Genomic DNA, 23,706 nt, shown 5'->3' on the forward strand with positions numbered 1-23,706 from the left:
ATTAGACTCTTGAAAATGTGAGGAGTGAAAATGGCCCTTTCTGGGATACACACAAGATCTGATATAAAAATAACCTGCATTGGCATGAACAAGACACCTACAAAAATCAGTAGGCAAAAGTGCACCATGTGAAAGTGTATGGTTTTGGGATCCACTCTTTCTTTAATGTATAGGAATGTATCATTAGGCTTTCAGACAATATGCATGTGATAGAAATTTAACATGCAAATTAAGTGACCGAATGGACTGAAAGATTTGCTGGGTAACGGTTCCTCAAACACTCAATTTTTAATCACCGTGAATAACTTCCATCCTCAAGATACCTACTTTTAATCTTAATTATTTAGTTTAGCCACATAAGCAGTTTTGCATCTAGCCATCTAAACCTCAGGATGGTCTTGGTGGATGCTTTGCTGGTGTATCAGCACATCCCTGGATGTATGTCTCATTCCTCCAACACTCCCCGCTTTATCCATCCATTATGGTGAAAGAAATCCAAGAAGACTAAATAATCATTTTATTAATAGCCTCTGATTGGATCCTGTGGTCTAGACTGTGTTTATACAACATGGTTTCAGACAGTGGCATTAAGTTTCTTCCAAGAAGGACCCATGTGAATCAAACTTCCCAAGTACTTTTTTTTTTGTCAAAATGGCTCTTTCCTTAATCCAGTGACAACAGCTCAACAGCTCATTCTGTATACAATGAAAGCTCACTTAAGTAACCACGCAGTGAACTAGCAAAATTGTGTGCCTAGGAAGGGTGGTCTCTAACTGAAGGCTGAACAAAATTGTATTTGAACTCCTAGCAGTACTAAAGTGATTGCAGGTTACAGGTGGTCCTTACGCTCACATTAGTGGAGTACTAAGATCCCCACATTTCATTACTTTTCTGTCATGGTACACTGATTGCTAGTTTGTCTTTGCATTTGTCAAATTTTGAACAGAAGGAAATAAAGTTGAAAGAGAATAAATGTTCATGTAACAGAACAATTACTCTTGAGACAGTGATAGCAATTACAGTAGAGTCCCGATTATCCGACCTTCGCTAATCTGACATTCTGCTTTACCTGACATAGCCGAATAAACCCTAGGGTGCCATGCCGCATGCAGGCTCCCTGGCTGAAGAGGCTCCAGCAGCAGCCCCTGAAAGCAAAACTAAAACCCCGCGCTGCCCCCGGCCGCCTGCCATGTGACCTGGCCCCTTTCTCCTTCCCCAGCTGCTGATGACCCTTGAATTGCAGCACACGGCGGGCAACTGAGTGTCCAGCCCGCAGGTCAGAGACTCCTGCCAGCGTCGCTTGGTCCCCATTCCTGCCTGGCCCCTTCCCTCCCTGCAGCCCCCAGACGTTGGCCAGGAGAATGGCCCTGCTCGCTGCCCCATTGCTCCGTGTGCTGCAGGGAGGGAAGGGGCCAGGCGGGAATGGGGACCGAGCAGTGCCAGCAGGAGCAGCAGCGCCCGGAGCAACGGGGCAGTGAGCAGGGCCATACTCCTGGCCCGCTCCTGGGGGCTGCAGGGAGGGAAGGGGCCAGGCCACCCAAATCAACTACAGGTAATTCTGTACTCCGTATTGTCCGACATTTTCGTTAATCCGACCACCTATCGGTCCCGTTTAGGTTGGATAGTCGGGACTCTACTGTATGTTAATAAAGTAAAAGATCTTAATGCAAATACTCACTGGCCTGCTCTAGATGAGTGGAAGATTCAGTCCACAACAAAGCAGACCAGTTCAGCAGGTTTACAGTAGCATATGCCAAAAAACCCAGATGTGTGGATGCTTCCTATGTGCTGGAAAGGAAAGGAGCTAGTGGATCCATTGTTACATTCAACCACTGACCTTTCCTTCCTAAAGATGAGGACTGCAGATAGAGCTGAGTGGGACATCACACGTTCTTTCATATCTGTTGTGTTCTTATTGAGTGGTACAAGTGGGTTACAGGTGTAAATATGTGTAGGATTTAAACTACAAACTATGTTGTATATATTTTCTTTACTATTTTTATCCTAACCTATTCCATATTTCTGTAATAGAAAACATGTTTTGACTCAGTCATTTGATAATTCCAGATGAGATTTAAAGGTTATGTTTTTTTCCTTATTCTTGTTTAATCATAAGAAGTTGTTCAATTCTACTTGGCTTTGGCACAGTAGGAAAAGCTACAAATATGGAACAAAAATAAAAGCTGAATAGTAGATCAGAGACTCAAGAAACCATGCATTTATTTTGATTTATGAGATCAGTTACTCACAGGACTTGCTTTTTTTTAAAAAAGAAATCTGATATAAGGCATATTCAAACCAAATAAAAATGCTGATCTGTACCAGAGCTGTATGTACTTGAAACTCTTCCTTTTTTGGAAAAAATGGATGAATCCATCAGTTCAGCAGTGCCCTAAGGAATTCCTGGAATCAAGAATGATTTTAAGGATTTGGCTTTCAAGGCTGATGGCGACTATATGCATTATCTTGATGATGCATTTGATCTCTTAAGGGGGAAGGGAAGGAAATGCTTGTTATCTCTACACAAAGCAAGCAACTTTGTTTATGTACTTAAAATCCTATCTAAAAGCAGCAGTACAAAAGCAAAACAAAAAACAAACAAAGCTGTTTGAGTGCAACATTAATTCCCAGCCATATCAAGAACTGCTACCTTAATTCAACAAAAATCGGTGGCAGCTTTTATATGTTCTGTCCAAAGAGACTGATAGCTTTTGGTTTGGGTGGGCCACAGTATGCTGATGAGTTAAATGTGGATATTGGCAAACCAATGATATAATTATGTAAATCCAACCTTTTTAGGATAGAAATGTGTTGTGTTTCGATGTGGGTTTTTTTTTTTTTTTTACTTTCACATTATGTTTTTTGTGGAAAAAGAACACAGCTCCATGAAACATTCTCATAAATACTCAGAAATGAATTCATGCTAAGCTAGAAGATCTGGATGTTTCCCTTTGTGATCAGGGGTAGAATTATGCACACTGGTAGCAGGCAGACAGCTCGTGCGGCAAAATTAAGGTTGATGATGACGGGGGAAAGTCCCACAAGGTAGGCTTCATTTCAGGCATGCGTGTGTGTGGTTATGTTGATGCAGAATGTTCTGCATCTCCCACATGCAGCAGTGTCTTTGCAATGCAGTGTTCCATTTGTCTTTAGCATGGCTGGACCGGAAGCTCCTACTGGAATGACTTAGACTTAAAAATGACAGAAGAATTCAGCCTCATTCCTCCCTCCCACTTTAAATGGTACTCCACAAGCATACAAGGAAGCCATTTCATTGAAAACTAATCTATAGTAACTGACAGCTAAGGCTATGCAGTTGAGTTCAGGGAAAATATGACCAGGCCAGTGCAAATTTAGAGCCCTTCATACTACCTGAATCTGGACTGATATTGTGTCCAAGCTGAAATCAGTGTAGGTAAGAAATTAAATGTATTAGCATCATTATTATTATCCATCCCTTTAAAGGCTCCTCTAACCTACCTGCATTTCCCTTACTTGTAGTTTTCATTCCTGTTTTACCATTAGGAAACAAATGCATTCCTAGGAGTCTGGTCTTATAAGAGTGTGAAAGACAATTGGGTGGGACAATGGACAAGGACAAGCTGTGCCATAAATGCCCTTGGGACAGTGATCATATGTGTGTGTGGTCTGGAGTAGGACTGTATTTTGGAAGTGGCATGAGACACAACCCTTTGTGCAAAAGGTGGGAACTTGCTGCTTCTCACACACATACAAAGAGCCTGTTCAAGCTTACCCGCCCATTGTATAACCTTGGGACTTTTAGATGTCCTCCATGAATAATCAGAATTAGACTAGCAGTTGCATATTCACTTAAGCACAAATGCCTGTACATATGTTGGAACATCTGTTCTGGCATTTCCAGTTGGGAACCATTCCCGTTGCACCCAGATGTAATGCACATATGGAGTCTCTGGGCTACTGTACTGAATACAATGTGTAGAACATCACTGTTGTTTGTCGTTTTGCGAGGGGAGCCTGTCACTTTCCCCCGAAGCTTCATCCTCATTAGAATTGGATGAGTTTATTATGCGTAGTTGGGAGTCACTTGTAGCTTTGAAAGCACAATTCAAACTCTGTTCTGATTTATAGAAATATGAAGGGTCAGAGGCGGGCTAGAGCATTGCTCCACCCACAGCAGGGAGTGTTGGTATGTCCCTGCTCCCTGTACCCTCAGTCTCAGGCCATGAGGAGCCTGAAGCATTGCCCCATCTGTCCCATTCCCAGCTGTAATTTGGCTAAGCTCTATTTCTCTTTCACCCACCCCCACAATAAGCTGTTCCAACAAAACAACACATAGTGACTTAAATTGCACTCTTTATCTCTTCCTCTCCTTCCACCTGCCTATTATCTTCTGTTGGTTAGACACAAGCTAATCCATTATAATTGCAGTCAATAAACCAATCTCTCCTAACCCTGAAGACCATTTCTGTACATTCTAGCTTTTACCTTTCCTTCAGTTTCTCCATTCTTGCCTTCCATTATGTCATTGTAATCTTCATTTTGTTCCTAGAATCTCTCTCTCGTGTTCTTTTCTCTTCCTCTGTCTCCTGCCATTTCTCTCTCCAAGGCCTAATCCTTCTATTTGTGTATCTCTGTCCTCTCAGTCTGTTAACCCTTTCCTGACTCACCCATGGAGCTGTCTTTACTCCCCAGATTCTCTCTCTCTTTCTCTTTCTGTCACTCACCTCCAGTCTCTCTCATAGAAGTCCTACCATGTTTCTTTCTCTGCCTTTCTCCTTTTTCCCGATAGCCTTCCAGCCTCACTTTCCTACTTTCCACCCCACACTGAATTTCCTTTTCACTTTTTCTTCCCCACTATTATGGATTATTTTGAGGTGGTGCCGTGCTTTAGGCTTTCCAGTTACCACCCACTTTTACCCTCCTGCTTTATTTACTAATTATGCAGTAAAAATTACATGTTACTGGAAAAGTTGTTTTTCCTTAATGATGAAAATGATATTGATGATATAACAGTCAGAACTTTCTCAGTTTACTGACCGTGATGAGAGTCTTGGTAAGTCTGACAAGCAGATAAGCAAGTGTAAGAGAAGGAAGGAGAAAGGAAATAGGAAAATAAAAGGTGCTTCTTTTCTGGTCTGTTGGTGCTTAGATGATGATGGTTGTCAGCTGCAGGAGGTATAGTTCTTTATTTGGGTGAGCAGAGACCTTAGATCAGGTTGGAAGGTGGATGAAAGTAAAGCCCAGCTGGTGGACAAATACTCCTTCTCTCAGGTTGGTACTCTATTTAACAGAAGTATGTGGAGTAGACGCACTACATGCCTCTGCCATGGATATATATATATAAACAGTGAGGCACTGTGTTGGGAGATAAAGATACACCAGAACTGTAGGGAATGTTCTGAACAAAGTTTTCTACATGCCCAACAATGCCTCCCCTGACTCCCCTACTGGTTTTATCAGTTTAGCGTCCTGCTTTCTCTGCTACCAGAGCCTTTCCCCACTGCAGTATAAAGCTCTGGCAGCGGGGAAGGGCTGTCCCCCACCAGAGATTTCACTGCCATTTGTAGCTACATCGCACAGTAGGGGCACAGCCTGCTTTTCGCTGTGATGTGTGGTTACATGTTTCCGACATGCTGTGGCCAGAGCAGACAAGCCTTCAGTGTCTGGAACCAGTGAGATGACATCAAATGAGCAGGCAGCAACAAAATCCAAGACCAGCTGTGATGTACTGAGAAAATCTCCAAAGCATTATGGGCTGAAATGTAATAGGCATGATACACATTTAGCTCCATGAGTTTAAAGAATAACCGAAGACATGAAAAGGACAGATGCAGAGCAAACAGACAAAAAGCAGAGCAAACCCAGGCAATAGCTTTTACATTTCTCAGTCCATTGAAAACTACCAGGCTCTTACCAGCTGGCCTTCCAGAGCCTTCCAGTAGCTCCTATAACCCAAACAAACTTAACTTGACAAACAGAAAATATTGAGTCATTTCAAAACATGCCTGTTTTAGTAGTCTTAGATCATGTCAACCAAAGTCCATCTCTCCAAAAGTGTTCTGCAAAGATCCATCAGACAAAGGGTGTTTTCTCCTCTAACCCCCAATGCATGTTTTAAAACTTTTCCCTATAGTTCTAAGGTAAGAGTCCATAGGCCTTACACCTGTTCATCTCTCTCCTAAATTTGGTGGGATAGATAATAATGGAAGGCATGAGAAGCTGTGAGTATAACATTCTGGTTATCATCTCAGGAAGAAAAGGCTATGAAAAAAAGCTGAAAATGAGGCAGAGAGTAGAAGGAAGGAAGGAAGGAAGGAAGGAAGGAAGGAAGGAAGGAAGGAAGGAAGGAAGGAAGGAAGGAAGGAAGGAACGAACAGAGGAACAGGTAGGCAAGAAGAGAAAAACGCCAATTACATCAGCATTATCGTAGATGTATATAATGTAACTCAACCACTGTTGCCAGCTTAGCTTTTTTGGGGGAGCGGACTTTTCATACATATACGTGTGTTCCAGTGACTTCCTTTAGCTGGAAAAAACATGTTTATTTGTATTGATTCACCTCTGGGAGAAAACATGAGGTTTAAATTAGTGGGGAGTGGGAGGATTGAAGCTTGAAAAAATAGCCAGTCCCATCGGCAAGAATCTTGCTCATTTAACTTCAGAAGGGGCTTGTTATACTGACCCTAATTTTGTGACCCCAGAAATAATTGGAGAAGCTTGCAGAATCTTCAGCCCCCACAAGGTTCACCCACCCCGCACTTGCCTGCATTTTATTTCTGATAAATGTTTAATCATATGAAATTCCTGATTTTGCTGAAATACTGCTGCCACCATATGACTGAGCACACAATTTCAACCACAGTATTAAAAAATTTAAAAATTGTATATTGTTCTAAGAAATGTTGCTGGCTTAGAGTTCATATGCTCAGGGGGTCAGTGGGTTTGGACACCGCTTGCCTAATGTGAGAGCCATCTCTTACAGGAAGTCTATGCCAGTACTGAAGCACAAGTACCATAAAGCTCTTTACAGTCGTTCAAACTAGTTGATATTTTGTGATGTTTAAAAAGAAATAGAAAGTTTGGAATGTATATAAGGTGATGGCACTTTACAGCACCTGTGTTTACTTAATGTGCTTTAGCAAGTGCCTTGTGAAGACCATGTTATGAGGCCATACAAATCAGACAAATTAGAAGGTAAGCTAAGAGCTCAGATGACTCATCTGTGACTATAACAACTCTAAGCCTCCTTACAGTGCTAGAACTGTTCTCTTACCTCCCCATACACCTGGATAGAATCATAGACTCCTAGGGCTGGAAGAGATCTCAGGAAGTCATCAAGTCCAGCCCCCTGCCCAAAGCAGGACCAATCCCAACTAAATCAACCCAGCCAGGGCTTTGTCAAGCCCAGACTTAAAAACCTCTAGGGATGGAGATTCTACCACCTCCCTAGGTAACTCATTCCAGCGCTTCACCACCCTCCTAGTGAAATAGTTTTTCCTACTATCCAACCTACACCTCCCCCACTGTAACTTGAGACCATTGCTCCTTGTTTTGCCATCCATCACTACTGAGAACAGCCTTTCCCCATCCTCTTTGGAACCTCCCTTCAGGAAGTTGAAGGCTGCTATCAAATCCCCCCTCACTCTTCTCTTCTGCAGACTAAATAAGCCTAAATCCCTCAGTCTCTCCTCTTAGGTCAAGTGCTCCAGCCCCCTAATCATTTTGGTTGCCCTCCCCTGGACCATCTCCCATACATCCATATCCTTGTTATAGTGGGGGGCCCAGAACTGGACGTGATACTCACCAGAGCCGAATAAAGTGGAATAATCACTTATTTAGATCTGCTTGTAATGCTCCTCCTATCTACTATTGGAACTCAGATAAGAATTCTGAGGAGTCCATTTTTCAGTCATTTTGAGGATGCCACAGAAATCCAAGTGGCTATTAGTATAGATGTTTAGCTGGAGAGCTGCTTTAGAAAATTTCGAAACTAATTGTAAAGTTGTTCCAGTTTATGGGAAATAATGCACAGGACAGTAGCAGTGTTTTACTCTGCCAGCTGCATGTAAACATGAGTATTTGTGCGTATCCCTCACTGTCTCCTGCTTTTCCCTGGAAGCAGAAAAAGTGACATGGAGTGGTCAGGATGGGCCAGAAGCATTTCTATTGCAGAATGGAAGGCTACAGATCTGGAGATCAGCTCCTCTCCTTTTAAAACAAGGAGCAAATAGCCTTATTTATGGGCTACCAGTGCTCCATTGCCCTGAGAAAGGTGAGTGCTACAGATCCACTTGGCCTACTACAGCCTGAGAATCCCTGTTCTAGATGACAGGATTTATTCATCTGCAACTTCTAATTTCTTGGACCAGATTAGACTTTAGATAGCTAGTATGTGGCAGAGATTCTGGGATTCACATGAGGACCTCACTGGCAAAAAGAGCAGAAATCAACTTTCCTTGCTATTTATCTGTGAAAACATCTCCCACAGTTACCTTAGTTTGGGGGTTTTGTGGGACTGTAATAGTTGTACTCAAGCAAAACTCCCATTGACTCCTTACCCTGGCAAAGTTTGCCCTGGAGTGCAGGTTCAGGCCCTGAATTAGATATAAACCATCTAGTATGTAAGTCAGCTTGTCTGTGTTTGTTCAAGGAAACAGTTATTTACAGAAATAAAAACAAGGCACTAGCTGCTTAACTAGTGGAATAATTGTCAAAGTGGTCAGATGATAAAATAGAAACATCCATGTCTCACACTTAAAAATTGAAATAGATCTTTAAAAAAAAACTTGACTGACTTTATAAATGTTTTTTCTTCCCTTTGTGGTTGTAACATTTTTCAAATGATTTTTAAAAAGAGAAATTAATTGGAAGAGAGAATAGCTGCAAAGGTCAAAGAAACTAATGATGTTATTAGTGATGTAGAGGAAATTAGGGAGCGTGGTAAAGTAAAGTGCCCAATGGTGGCTTCAGCCTTTCACTAACATGGATTTAAGAGCAACAAATAGCCCAGAATTTTGTGCTTGATCCTGATGAATCCTGGCACTCAGTACCTCCCAGGATCATGCCCTTTGTATGTATTGTGTGTCAAGCTACAAAAGTAACCTCATATGGAACATGATAAACAAGTAAATAGCTACCTAGTAAATGAAGGGTAAGGCGCAGCAAGATAGACAAGCCTTGAGGGGCTCTGGTAAAGTAATTAAAATATAGAGTGATGCTTGAGTGGTTTGTATGTATTATCAGAATCCAGAGATTGAATTTCAGCCTTGGTAATGGCGTGTCCATGCATTATTTATACATTTCTGCTCCAATGTATTTTCAAATTAAAAGAGCTTGGACATACTTGAAGCTTATTGTATATTGTGTCTGATGTGCAGAAAGCCAGTCACAATACAGCTGATGTTCTGTCATGTACTTTATCATGCTGGAGTCCAATAATGGAAAAGGAAGCTGGGAATGGAAGACAGAGGAGGGATCACTCAATGATTGTCTGTTTTGTTTATTCCCTTTGAAGCACCTGGAATTAGTCCCTGTTCGAATTAGTCCCAGACAGGATGCTGGGCTAAGTGGACCATTGGTGTCTTTGACCATCCTCATGTTCTTGTGTACATTCCACCAGTTTGTAATTCATTGCAGATCCTCCGCAGTTAGATATAGTAACTCTCTATATACTCCATATTTTATCAAAAATAATAATGGGATTTCTCATTGAAGATTGTTAACCTTTTTTAAAAAGACTATTGGTAGAATGCACAGTGTCTTTATTAGGAAGCACCTGTGGTATCAATATGTATTAGAATAATGTGTCTGTATTTCCACTTTTGGTGCTTCTGGGGTCCAGTTGGTGAGTAGTTCTAAACAGCTTTATAACTAAATTAAGCATCCAAATCCCCATTCAAGAAAAGTGAGTAGGCTAGCTAAAGCTGCCAAATGTAAACCAGATGCCTCAATGGTAGGGAATATTTTGCTTCCTATAGCCACGAGAAACAAAAAAAAACCCTAAATGATTTAATTCAAAATACAAATAAATGACATTAAATTAATATATTTCTAGCGCAGATATTTAATCAAACTATTATTTTTTCAAAAAAACATGAATACAGTGAAATTTAGGGGGTTTTTTGTTTTTGTTTTTGTTTTTTGCATTTGATGGGGTTAAAGAATATCGTGTGAAAATACTATGAAAGTCTAATCATGACCAGTGGTGATGTTTTATACTTTTTTAAAAAATAGAGTGCATATGTCACAACATACCAAAACTGTCTTTAATGTGAAAGACTTCTTTGGTCTGCTTGTAGACTTGGAAATATTTAGTGGTTAAAGTCTGAAATGTGCATCAGAAATCCTGGTTTCTGTTCCTCAATCTGCCACTGACCATAGTCAAGTCACTTAACCTCATTGTGCCTCCGTTTACCCATCTATGAAACAAGTGTAAAAATGCCTTCCTCCTTGAGATGCTGAGAACCTAAATTGATTTTTGCAAAGAGTTGGGGGAAAAGCACTATAAAAAAGTATTATTCCAATCACATTGCATCATGGATGACTCTCCCCCACAACTCTCTCTCTCTCTCTCTCACACACACACACACACACACACACACAGTCACAAGAACGTAAAATCAGCCATAGTGGATCACACCAAAGGTTCATCTAGTTCAGTTCCCTGTTTTCCAGGGGTAACTGGTGAGGCTACCAGCCATTTGGATCCCTTGGGGGAGGCCTGGGACAACTTGCCTTTACCTGCCCCTGCTCCACTATCTCCCCGCCTCTTCCCCACCTTTGCTCTGCCCCTGCCTTGCCTCTTCCCCCAATCGATGCAGCCTGGGTGACTAACAGGGACTGGTGTCCAGCAGCAGCAGTGGGGGTCTGGCCCCCTGCACTCACCAGCAACAGTAGGGGAAGTGAAGCAATGCAGCACAAGTTCACTCTGCTCCCCGGCCACATTACTGCACTTCTCAATGATGAGTGTGGGGGCAATCCCACCCTCTCCCTCGAGCGATGCCTCTGGGAGAGCAGAGCGAGCTGGGACCATGTTGCTCTGCTTCTCCTGCTGGTGACTGGGGAGGGGGAAAGGGGAGACTGGACTCCTGCTGCAGATATCAGGCCTCCTCCCTGCCCCCAACTAATCTCCCAGATACCCAGGGCCTGGACCTGCTGGCTGCTGGCCGGCCTCTTGCCCTGCCTGCCCAGGGCTTAGGGAAACATTCCCATCGTACCCTCCCACACTACCCCTGCTGTCTTCTGAGATTGACCAAGGCCGTGTGCTTCAGAGGGAATGAAGAGAACGGGCAACCGTTGAGTGATCCATCCTGTCATCCACTCCAAGCTTCTGGCAAACAGGTTAGGGACACGGAGGATGGTGTTATATCTCTGTGCATTCTGGTTAATAGCCATTGGTGGACAGTGGCGGATATAGGGCAGGGCGAGCGGGGCGGCTGCCCCGGGCCCCGCGCTTCAATAGGCCCCATGCCAGCACCAGGGGTGGACTGGCTGGGCGGGATACCGGGAATTTCCTGGTGGGCCATCCGCCGAAGGGCCAGCCGGCGGCTGCTGGAGGAGGAAGCGGGGGATTGTGGCGAGGCGCCGCAGCCCCGCACTTTTGAAATTCCCGGCGCCGGCCAGTACGGGCCACGTGGGGCCGAGGGAACGCATGCGCGGCATGCTGAAACGCCGCGCAACAGCTGAGAGGGGAGACGCCCAGGCATGGCGTGGCATGGCGCCACGGCCCGGGACCTTAAAACCGCATGGCCCAGCATTGCACCGCACAGTTCGGCACGTGGCCTGGAGCCTGGGCCGGGGCTGCAGCCGCCCTGCACACTGGAAGGCAGAAGGTGGATGGCAGAGGTAGGGGCTTGTGCTGAGGGGAGGAGGGCAGGTCAGGGGAAGAAAGAGGAGGTGAGACAAATACCAGGGGGCCAAGTGGAGACAATGAGGAAAAGGGCAGGAGGGGAGGTGTTAGTGGGAGGGGGGACAGGGTGATGCGGGGAGAGGAGAGGGTAAGGGCATTGGGGGCTAAAGGGGAAAGGGGGAGGTGCTGGGAGAAGGCTTGAAAGGAGGGTGGGCGTGAGGAAGGTGGGGATGGAGCAAGGCATGTGTGAGGGCACAAGGGCATGAGGGGAACGGGGGCAGAGGGTGGTGAGGAAATGGGCATCAGGGAAAAAGAGGGCAAAGGGCACAAGGGCAGTGAGGGAGCGGGGAGGAACCAGGAGGGTGCAGGGCTAAGGGAAGGTGCAGGTGTCAGGGGATTCTGGGGGTGAAGCAGAAGGGCAGACACCTACAGGGGAGGGACCAGCACCAGAAGAGAGAGGCAGGGCAGGTGTGTAGAGGGTGGTGTTAGGAGAGGGGATGAGGATGGGGTAGCTCATATGATCAGTGTGGGGCTACTGGAGGAGTGGGCACGGGGGGGACCCCTTTTTCTGTTTTTTCTCCAAAGGGGGTGCCCTGCGATATTGTGCTGCCCTGGGCCCTGCAAAACTCTCATCCGCCCCTGTTGGTGGACCTATCATGCATGAACTTATCTAGTTACTTTTTGAATTCTGTTATAGTTTTGACCTTCACAACATCCCTTGGCAGTGAGATCCACAGGTTAAATGTGCATTGTGTGAAAACGTACTTCCTTTTGTTTCTTTTAAGCCTTTGCCTGTGAATATCATTGGGCAACTCCTAGTTCTTGTGTTTTATGAGAGAGTAAGTAACACGTTCTTATTCAGTTTCTCTGCACCTGTCATGTTTTTATAGACCTCTGCCATATCCCTCTTAGAGCTTTTCCAAGCTTAAAAGTCCCAAACTTTTTAATCTCTCCTCTTATCAAAGCTGATCTATATCTCTAATCATTTTTGTTCCCTTTGTCAGAACCTTTTTTCAGTTCTAACATATCTTTTTTGAGGTGGGGGCACCAGAACTTCATGCCTCATTCAAGGTGTGCATGAACTATGGATTATTATAAAAGCATTATGATATTTTCTGTCTTATTATCCTATCTCTTTCCTATTGGTCCCTGAAATTTCTGTTAGCTTTTTCGATTGCCACTGCACACTGAACAGATGTCAGTCGTATAATACATGTACAGCTAAAATGGTATGAGTTTGGTTCTCTTGAAAGAGGAAAGGTAGAAATTAACCCAGCAAATTTTTCTATGGGTATGTCTACACTACAAAGTTAGTTCGAACTAACGGACGTTAGTTCGAACTAACTTTAATAGGTGCTACACTAGCGCTCCGCTAGTTCGAATTTGAATCGAACTAGCGGAGCGCTTAGTTCGAACTAGGTAAACCTCATTTTACGAGGACTAACGCCTAGTTCGAACTAGCTAGTTCGAACTAAGGGCTGTGTAGCCCTTTAGTTCGAACTAGTGGGAGGCTAGCCCTCCCCAGGTTTCCCTGGTGGCCACTCTGGCCAACACCAGGGAAACTCTATGCCCCCCTCCCAGCCCCGGACCCCTTAAAGGGGCACGGGCTGGCTACGGTGCCCGTGCCAGGTGCAAGCCTGCCAGCACCCAGCTAGCAGACCCTGCACCTGGCACGGCACAGAGCCACCCACCCGATGCCCCCCAGCCCACCCCCTCTTGCCGGGACCAGGCTGGCGGCTCCCGGGAGCTTGCCCTGGACCGCAAGAGGCGGGCACCTTCCTGGGCTAGTGCGGACATCGTGGACCTCGTCCACGATCTCCGCACTAGGCACAGGAAAGTGGCCGTCTAGGGCAGGAGAGCTGCCAGCCTGGCCACCCAGGACCAGGTGTGCATGAAAATCAAGGGGGTCCACTGAGACCCCCGACACTGAGCCCTGAGCTTACAATGGCCGTACTGGGTCAGACCAAAGGTCCATCTAGCCCAGTAGCCTGTCTGCCGACAGCGGCCAACCCTAGGGACCCTGGAGGGGATGGACCGAAGACAATGACCAAGCCATTTGTCTCGTGCCATCCCTCTCCAGCCTTCCACAAACTTTGGGCAGGGACACCACTCCTACCCTCTGGCTAATAGGACTCCATTGACCCAACCTCCATCACTTTATCTCACTTCCCTTTAAACTCTGTTCTAGTTGTAGCCTTCACAGCCTCCTGCAGCAAGGAGTTCCACAGGTTAACTATTTGCTTTGTCAAGAACAACAACTTTCTCATACTAGTTTGAAGCCTGCTACCCATTCCTTTCCTTTGGTGTCCTCTAGTCCTTCTTGATGGGAACTCAGGAAGAACTTTTCTGAATGCACCCTCTCCACCCAACCCCTGCTTTTAGAGACCTCTATCCTGTCCCCCCTCCGTCTCCTCTTTTCTAAGCTGAACAGTCCCAGTCTCTGTAGCCTTTCTTCATCTGGGACCTGTTCCCAACCCCTGATCATGTTAGTTGCCCTCCCCTCTCCCAGCCTTTCTCTTCCCCTCTCCCACCTCCTTTTCCCAGTCTCCCCCAGTTTTGTTCAATAAAGACAGAGTCAATGTTGGAAGAAACGTTATCTTTATTTTGTACATCAATAAGAAGGAGGGCTAGGGAAGGGTAAGTGGAAGGAGGTGAGGGAGGAATGGGGTACGAGCCCCCGATGGGGAGGACTGGGCTGGCTCTGCGGGCTTCTGGGGGTGGAAGCTCTCCTGCAGCCCCCCAATTACTCCCTCTCCCCAGATGGCAGCCTGCGGCAAGTGCAGCCGGGCTGATGGCCGAGTGGTGTGATGTGCCCAGTGTGGGCACTCAGGGCACTCCAAGCCAGAACTTCTTTGCAAGCGGGGCACCCCTTAGAACTGTGTGTCCGGGGTGGGGGTCGGGACCCTTTAAGCGCAGCCCTCGGCTAGCCTGAGACAGCATCTCCATGCTCTAAGTCCTCCTTTTATGCCCTGCCGGCACTGCTTCCGGCCATCCTTAAGCCCTGTTCAGAGTCCACTCAATGTGGACTTACTAGTTCGAACTAGCAAAACGCTAGTTCGAACTAGTTTTTAGTTCTAGATGCGTTAGTTCGAACTAGCTTAGTTCGAATTAACTAATTCGAACTAAGTTAGTTCGAACTAACTTTGTAGTGTAGACATACCCTATAGTAGTACAACGCACACTTTCTTCCCCTTTCATCAGCAACACTTTATGCTTTCCGTCCAGTTGAAAAAACCCACAGGGAAAGGACCACAAAGGGGAATTTGTAGTCATTGTTGCAAAGCCTAACAATGAGACCCACAAAAGTCAGCACACTGAATGGAGAGTAGTGTTCCCTCTAAGGTTTTCCACCCATGAGTGGAGTGAGTTTTGTCTTGTGCACCAATATTGATGTCATGTGCGCTTGTTCGGATGTGTGCCATTGTGGCACCTATCAGTTACTAACAAAATTTTATATATATTACAATTTTATTAACACAAACAGCCAGAACCTGGACCTAGTGCCAACAGCCCAAGTACCATTACCCAGAAACCTGTGCCCAGCCCCACATCTTGCTTGTTCCCCCCCAACCATCACCCAGACACCTGTCCCCAGCCACCTCTGGCCCCAACCCAGCCTCCTGCCACCCACGACCCAGCTCACGGCTCCTCCAGCCCCAGCTGCCAGACCAGCCTCCTGCCATCCACAATGTGGCTCGTGGCTCCTCTAGCCCTAGCCACTGCAGGAGCCACTTGCTGTTTGTCACACGGCTGCACAGCTCCAGGGAATGCTGGAAATTTTTTATGTGCACCTGTGCAAGCGGGCAGCTTAGAGGGAACCCTGGTGGGGCGCTGTCTAAGCTAGCCAATAAGCAGTGCCCAGGAGAGGGAGTTGAGCTACCTAAGTGTAAGCTGGAGGAAGGTGTCTCCTGCTGCAGCATCATAGCTGCAAATCCTCCTTTTGACAGCTTTGAACCCAAATCTCTTACCTCTCAGGTAAATTCACCACTGGGCTATAGGGTGCTCTAGGGTGGAGCACTTTCACTCTCCTGCTGAAGCTGTTCCATGTTGTGTAAAATATTTAACAGTCACGGGGCTAGAGCAAGCATGAGAGAGACTCTATAGCTCTGTAGTTAGGACACTCAGCTGATGTGGAAGAAGCAGGCTCCAGTTCCTGTTCTAATGGTTAATTGTTTATATAAAGTGGAACAGTTTCAGCAGCACTGACTGAGACGGATTCCTGCCAACCGAGTACCCCATTGTCCAGTGTTTCCCAAAGTGCTCCATAGACCCACTCTGAGAAAGCTGCTGCTGGGCCGCTTTGGTTTGTTTACTTACCAGTACCGTAGCCATGGAGCCTTGCAGCTCCCATTGGCTGCAGTTCACCATTTGCAGCCAATGGGAGCCGTGAGGCTCCATGGTTGTGGAGCCGGTATGTAAACAAACTGGAGCGGCTCAGTAGCAGCTTTCTCAAAGTCGGTCTGCGGTTCACTTTGAGAATCACTGCCATAGTCTAGTGATTAGGGGCACTCACCAAAGAGAGCTGAACTCAAATTCCTGTTGCACATTAGGCAGTGGGGTGATTTGAACCAGGGTCATGCTGCAGGTTGCCCTTGCCAGAGGGGAAAGGTTAAAAAAAGGGCAGCACCACCATTATCTTCTTGTCTTCAGCAGCGTTTTGTCCAAGGCCCAGTGTAGTAGGTGTGCTTAGAGCAAGGCTACTCAACATGCGGCCCGCCACCCGTTTGCTTGCATCCCATGGTGCGGTTTGAGTTTATGTTGGGCTCAATACGTGGCCTACGGTGGGATCCGTTGAACATGGCCTCCACTGGGAACACGCTCCACAACAGCGAGTCAATATAATGGTCTTCTGTTGATACATGTTTTAGTAGTTAAATTCCTGGACTGTCATTGCTCAATGAAAGTGCTGTTATATGGGTGGAAATAGGGTAACTATTGCATTTTATTAATATCAGCAGAACTGACTTAAATGGGGCCTGTGTGTTGTGTAGTCTTGCCTTAATCTTTGTATTCATGTCCATCAATGTGAAAGAAGCTATTTGCACATATTTGCATATATATTTGCATGTATATGCAACCACACTTAAATTGTGGCCCTCAGCATGTGCTGTGAGTATCACTGTGGCCCCCCGGGCTTCCAAGGTGGAGTAGCCCTGGCTTAGAGCAGTTTTTTTCAACCAGTGGTACAAGTACCCTTAGGGATACTCGAGACAAGTCTGGGGGGTACATCAACACCACTGAAATCTGGAGAAAACTGAATTTTTGTTTTAAGTTTTACAGCGCTTTATTATTTTTGTACTTTTTACACCCAAAAATGTCATCACCCGCCCAGCTACGATTAAGTTGTTTAAATAAATGTGTTGCAATGGTAGAAAAAAAATTGTGTCTGAAAACTGTAAGTATACTTATTTAAAAAAAAAAAAAAAAGGTTGAGAAACACTGGTTTAGAGCATTCCTCTCAGATTCGGGCCTGCAGACAAGAGAGACAGGGGGACACCTAGTTTGTTACTTTTATTGAGGTTTAGGGGTCTAGGTGTCTGGGCCTGGGCAGCTAGCCGTGCATATGCCCACTAGTAGAAATTGATACTAGGGAAACTTAGGTACCTACAGGGTAAGGAGGCAGCTGAGCAGAAATTTAAGATCTAAATTTTGGCTTTGGCTCCAAATGTGGCAGTTAAGCATCTAAATCCCTTTGTGGTTCTACCCAGGAAGTGCCTACTCTATTGACACAGGCAGCATTTTTTAAAATAAACACCCAGAAGCTAACTGCAATATTGTTGTGTGTTTTCCCTCTGCTGTTTCGGTTCCATCTCTTGGACCTGAGTGAGTATTGTATTTAAAAAAAATATATTGCCAACATTATTGGCTAATTTGGGTGTGGGGTCAGAAGGAAGGTCTTTTTCCTGTAATAATTCTAAATAAGAAATTAACAGTTGCTTTTTAAAAATTGTCTCTTTTTTCAAAAGTGATCTGAACTGCTTGTGCAGTGTTGTGCAGATATAGCAATGATGAAATTGATTTATGATAGTCTCAAAGTTCAGCTTGGTAAAGCTGCTAAGGTGACTGGTTAATTAGTAGACAGCCTCCTGTTTTGCTCAGGTGCTCTATTGTAGGAAGAGTTTCACATTTCACTCCACTAAATGTCTCTACCAATCTGATTACTTCAAAGTTGTTCAAATCAATGTGTTCTTTGTTTTTCCTACATTTTCTGCAGTGCTGGGTTTACTAAAATTGAAACAATTCAAGGCACTCTCTTACTGGATAATTAACATGTGTATTTCATATTGTTTTCTTTTAGAATGAGCCTTCTTCCCTTAATTAAGTTTACCTGCTGTTTAATTTATGGTTCACTTCTTTGCAAGATTCTCTACTGCTTCATTCTTTAGAGTTAGTCTCTTCTTTACATTTTATATACACACATTAAAGAAATTGTTCAGTGATTGAATTACATAGCGGTAGGATGCACAGTTTGTGGTTGCGTGACATGCCAGATAGGTTATTTAGTGACTAATTTCTAAGGGGAGGAGAAATTGCAGACTTATCATGTGGAAAAGTGCTTTAGTCTCTTGAAGCAGCACTATTTGGATCATCTAGTAAAAAAGATGGCCCACACTTGTTGCGAGCAGAGGGAATAAGGAGCCTTTTTAATGTTTAAAATAATTTCCCAAGAAGGCTGGATGCCTAAAATGTCATATTGTAGACCGAGGATTCACATTCCAGGCTGAAAACAAAAGAACTGTGTTTTATGAAGTGGAACCAAATGTTTTTCTTACTGCTGTATCCTTGCAGGTGATTTCCCTAAGTAAAAGTAAGTGGCTTTAATTATTTCAGAATGAAAATCTTTGGCAAGGATAATTTTATTTGTCTTTGAGTTGCAGTGTTGTGTAGTTTAAAAAATAGTATTGTTTTAATACCACCCTAAGAACAATAGGAACAAATACATGGATTAGAGATACGAGTATTTAAGCATATTTTGAAAAGCTGTACTCGAAAGAACAGTCTAAAATCCTTCCTGAAGAATTTCTCCACGTGTTTATAGAAGCCATGGTTAAGGTGCACATTTACAATAGATGAGTTTAAGCACTTTTGCTATTGTTTGTTTTGTGAATAGCTTTCAGTTATATATATTTGTTCCATATTCAATAAAAAGTTAAATGGGTATTTGTTGTTTCCCCGTAGGACTTCACCATGCGATAAACATTTGCATAGCTGAGAGACTAGGTTTACATGCAGGTGTACATGAAAGAACTGAGTTTGATGAAGAAAAATGTTAGGTATGTGCTTGATCCTGTACCATATGGAAGGAGAGGTGGTGTACTAGCTAAGCTGCATATGTGCCCCTCCCCCCCACACATACACGAGCATGTAGGCAGCAACCATATAGTACATTTAAAAGTGCACTATGCTTCTCATGGCTAGCAAGCACTCAGGCCTACACCCATATTCACAGCACCAAAGAAAGTCTGTATAAGCCCATGTAGACGAGATGGTATTCACCCAAGAGTTCTGAAATGTGAAATCGCAAAACTACTAAGTATGGTTTGTAAGTGACCCTTTAAATCAGCTTCTGTACCAAATGACTGGAGGATAGCTAACGTGACAGCAATTTTTAAGTTCTGTAGGTGATCTCAGCACTTGCAGGCTGGTAAACCTCACTTCCGTACTGGGCAAAGTGGTTGAAACTATAGTAATTGAAGAATAGAATTGTCAGACACAAAGATGAACACAATTTATTGGGGAAGAGTCAACATGGTTTCTGTAAAGGGAAATTATACCTCACCAATCTACTAGAATTCTTTGAGGAGGTCAACAAGCATGTGGTAACTGGTTAGGAAACAAAGGGCAGGGCTGGCCTTACCATGAGGCGAATTGAGGCGGCCGCCTCAGATGCCAGACAGTGGGAGGCGAGGGAGCACTAGGACCCAGAGCATAGAAAATAGTGTCTGCTGCTGATGCATATGTATTCTCTCTGCTGTAGATGCACAGAGATGGTGGAGTCTGTGCTGGAGGAAGGAGGGCACAAGAGACATAACAGACAGGCAGGAGAAAATGTGGCATGAGGGCGACATTTGAGCTCCCCGCCTCAGGTGCCAAAATGTTGTGGGCCAACCCTGACAAAGGGTAGGATAAAATGGTTGGTTTTCAGAATGGAGAGAGGTAAATTGTGATGTCCCCCAAGGCTCTATATTAGAATAGTCGCATATTCATAAATGACTGAATAACAAGATGGCAGATGTTGGGAAAAAATGTAAAGCAATGCATATTGGACAACATCTTGAGGGGTTTCAGTGATGGGGTCTAAATTAGCTGTTATTACTCAAGAAAAAAATCTTGTCATAATTGTGGATAGCTTTCTGAAAACATCCACACAGTGTGCAACAGCAGACAAAAAAATGAACAGAATATTGGGAATCATTAAAAAGGTATAGATAAAAAGACAGAAAATATCATATTCCTTCTATGTAAATCCATGGTATGTTTCATACAGTATCTCTTGAATACTGTGTGCAGATTTGGCCACCTTATCTTAAAAAAAAGATATGTTAGTAATGGAAAAGGTTTAGAAAAGAGTTAGCAAAATGATTAGGGGTATGGAACAGCTACCATATGAGGGGAGATTAATAAGACTGGAACTTTTTGGCTTGGAACAGAGATGGCTTCCCGCTGGAGGGTGTGGAAGAGAGAAAGCCTCACACCTCGCTGCGCAATCTAGCTCACAGGCAAGAAGTGCTTCCCCTTTCCTTCTCCCAGCTGGGGGAACAGCAGTGCATGGACCTGCTTCTAGCCTGTTCTTGCATCCTCCCTTGCTCCTGCACCCTAACCCCAGCATGCTCCTGCACCCTCCCTCTGGCCATACACTCTACCCCCAGCCTGCTTCTGTACCCACTCTTGCTCCTGCACCCTCCCTCCTGGCCACATACTGCACCTTCCCTTGCTCTTGCCTCCTCCCCCTGGACAGACTCCCAGCCTGCTTCTACACCCTTCCTCCCATCCAGACCTCACACTCTCACCCCCTCCTGAACTCCACCTCCCACCCAGATCCTACACTCCCCTTCCTTTTGTTAGCAGCCCTGTCCCGCACATTAAACCCCTCGTTTTTGTCCCAATTAGGGTTACCAGGTAGACCCCGCCAAAAAAACGGACATACTTGGGTGGGGCGGGAAGCAGAGCTGGCAGGGGGGGAGTCTGGGAGCCAGCCGGGAGGAAGAGGGGGACGAGAAGGGGAGCGGGAAGCAGAGCTGGGAGGGTCAGGGGCCGCGGGGCTGGTCGGGAAGAACGGGGGGGCTGGGATGCAGAGCTGGGGGGGGGGTCGAGGGCCGCAGCACGGGCCCGGGGGTGGGGCAGGAAGCAGACCTGGCCGGGGTAGGGGGTGTGCAACCACTGGCTGCAGCCAGAGTCCAAGGGACCACGCAGCCGCTCCCTTTAGTTGCGAGCAGAAGCTGGGTGGGGGGCGGGGCTTGGAGTCCCAGTCCCCGCCGCACCCGGCTTTTGCACGTGACCACAGGCTCCCAAAGCCAATCATGCCCCGCCTCCTAGTCACTCCCTCGCCCCCGCCAGGCTCCGATCCGGCGCCCAGCCGGAAATTCAGAAAATACCAGACATTGCACGTGTCTGGTATTTTCTGAATTTTTTTAACCGGACAGACGGTGCAAATACCGGACTGTCTGGTAGAAAATTGGACACCTCGTAACCCAATCCCAGAGCCTGGGGGTGGGGGACCATTCCAATCACAGAGCCTGGGGGTGAGGCATCCACAAAATCCACTAACCCTGGAAGAGTAAATCTGGTCTATGGGAAGCCCTGAACCTCAGTTCTCCCTGTCCCTCAAACTCCCTCCCCCCTCATGGGGCTAAAGTAATATGAGAATGAGGTGTCTCAGTTGGGGGCCACATCAGTGAGGGTTGGGTTTTTTGGAGGAGTTCTTTTGCTTCTCACTTGTGTGGTCCCCAATTTAATTTTACATGGGGTAGTGGCCCCCCCAACCCAAAAAAGGTTCCCCACCCCTGCCATAAATAAAGAAAATGTGGGAACCTTTTGTGTTGGCCATAAATTAATATTTTACTTTATTTAAAATGAAGTTTGATAAATTAACATGAGAATGTTAAAATGCTTAGTTTGTTTAATAATTTAAATTAATATTTCCTGTCTTACTGGGTAAATTAAACCATTCTCCCTCGCTGCAGTACTAGAAAAATGGCTTAAGTATAATTATGTAATTAACGGTGAGTTTCCATTAGCAACTGGTGGTCCATGGAAAAGTTTACATTGAGCCAGGTGGGCCACAGGCCAAAATGTTTGAGAACTACTATGTTAGGGGGAAGGGAGAGTGCTGTGTTACGGGAGGATGGATGTGCAGGGCTGGTGGCAGCACAGCACAGCCCAGGGAATGGCACCTCCCTATTCATGAAGAGCAGCCTGAGCCTGGCCTCGTTGGCTGGCAGCCCCGCTTGCACTCACCTGGCTCTGGCCTCTCTGAGCAGGTAGAGCAGCTGCAGCCAGATGCAGCTGAGGGAGCGGGGGGCAATGGTGGTAATTTCTATAAAACCTTTATTACAATATACATTTTGGCTACGTCTACACTGGCACCAAATTCCGGAAAAGGGATGCAAAGCAGGTAAGTCAGCATAGGGAAATCCGCGGGGGATTTAAATATCCCCCGCGGATTTAAATAAACATGTCCGCCGCTTCAGGAAGGTAGGAATAAGAGATCCTCCGGAAAAGGAGGATCTCTTTATTCTGGAGGATCATGCCAGTCTAGACGCTTTTTTCCGGCTTTTCCCCAAGCCGGAAAAAAAGCGGCGGACATGTTTATTTAAATCCGCGGGGGATATTTAAATTCCCGCGGATTTCCCTATGCTGACTTACCTGCTTTGCATCCCTTTTCCGGAATTTGGGGCCAGTGTAGACGTAGCCTTTTAGTATACTATAACACAATCATTTTACCAAACATTGTTTCCACTCAAAGTTTTCATTAACCTCTTTTATGCACACTCATTGCATGACTATTTTGAACTCCTTTCTATTTAAAAAAAATGTGGTCCACAATTCCAAAAAAGCCCCACAACCCCCCAGAAATTCCTGCATATGGGCCTTTTCATGGAGGAGGTCAATCAATAGATGGACAGGGATGGTGTCCTTAGCCTCTGCTTGCCAGAAGCTGGGATTGGGTGACAGGAAATAGATCACTTGATGATTTCCTGTTCTGTTCATTCCCACTGGGGTATCTGGCATTCCCGCTGGTTCCTGGTACCAGTGTCAGAAGACCGGATACTGGTCTAACTCAGCATGACCGTTATTATTTTCTTAACATTACCTGTAGCAGAGGCTGATGGTGAGATGCTCAACAGTACAAGTCCTCTTGCTAATAGGAGAGATTATAGCTTTTGAACCTTCACACTGGCTCCTATAACACACCCATTTAAAAGTGAGCAGGGTGAATTGATTTAAATCACCAAAAAAAAAAATCATTCATTTAAGTAAAGTTTCCCCCTGATACTTTTCTATGTATTTCTTAAATAAAGGTATCAGTCTGATCACTAAAACATGTTAATTTAGAACTCAATGCAGTATTTTACAACATCTAATTTGTTCAAATCATAATCAGTAAACATTTACTTATTATATGTTTTGCTCTTGGCCTTATGACTGGCATAACTGAGGAGTAATTTTTGAGATGCCCCTGCCATAGCTGCAGCATCTTCAGAAGTTAGGCATCTGCCTTTATATCAGGGGTTAAGAATGTTCAGAAAAAAATAAGGTAGAGTTTGTGTTTGACCCATTTGCTTCTTTACTCCCCGTAGTTCAATTTTCTAGCACGATATTTCTTTTGTCAATGTCTCTTGAAGTGCCTTCCAAATTTCAACAGGATCAGCAAT

General features: G+C 45.1%; 1 protein-coding gene across 22 annotated transcripts in view; it reads left to right on the plus strand.

The window, feature by feature from the left end:
- The window catches only part of KIAA1217 (KIAA1217 ortholog), a 553,152-nt gene that overhangs the window by 458,073 nt on the left and 71,373 nt on the right, over positions 1 to 23,706 (plus strand). The window contains exon 1 of one of the 22 annotated variants that reach the window (XM_006115305.5): positions 18,183 to 18,638. The exons of the other annotated variants lie outside the window; for them this stretch is intronic. The gene's annotated coding sequence lies outside the window, so the exon portion shown is untranslated. Of the gene's footprint in view, positions 1 to 18,182; positions 18,639 to 23,706 lie in introns of those variants that run through there. 22 annotated transcript variants of the gene reach the window in all.

Source organism: Pelodiscus sinensis, chromosome 2 (genome assembly GCF_052426305.1).
Source record: "Pelodiscus sinensis isolate ZL-2025 chromosome 2, ASM5242630v1, whole genome shotgun sequence".
Taxonomy (NCBI): domain Eukaryota; kingdom Metazoa; phylum Chordata; order Testudines; family Trionychidae; genus Pelodiscus; species Pelodiscus sinensis.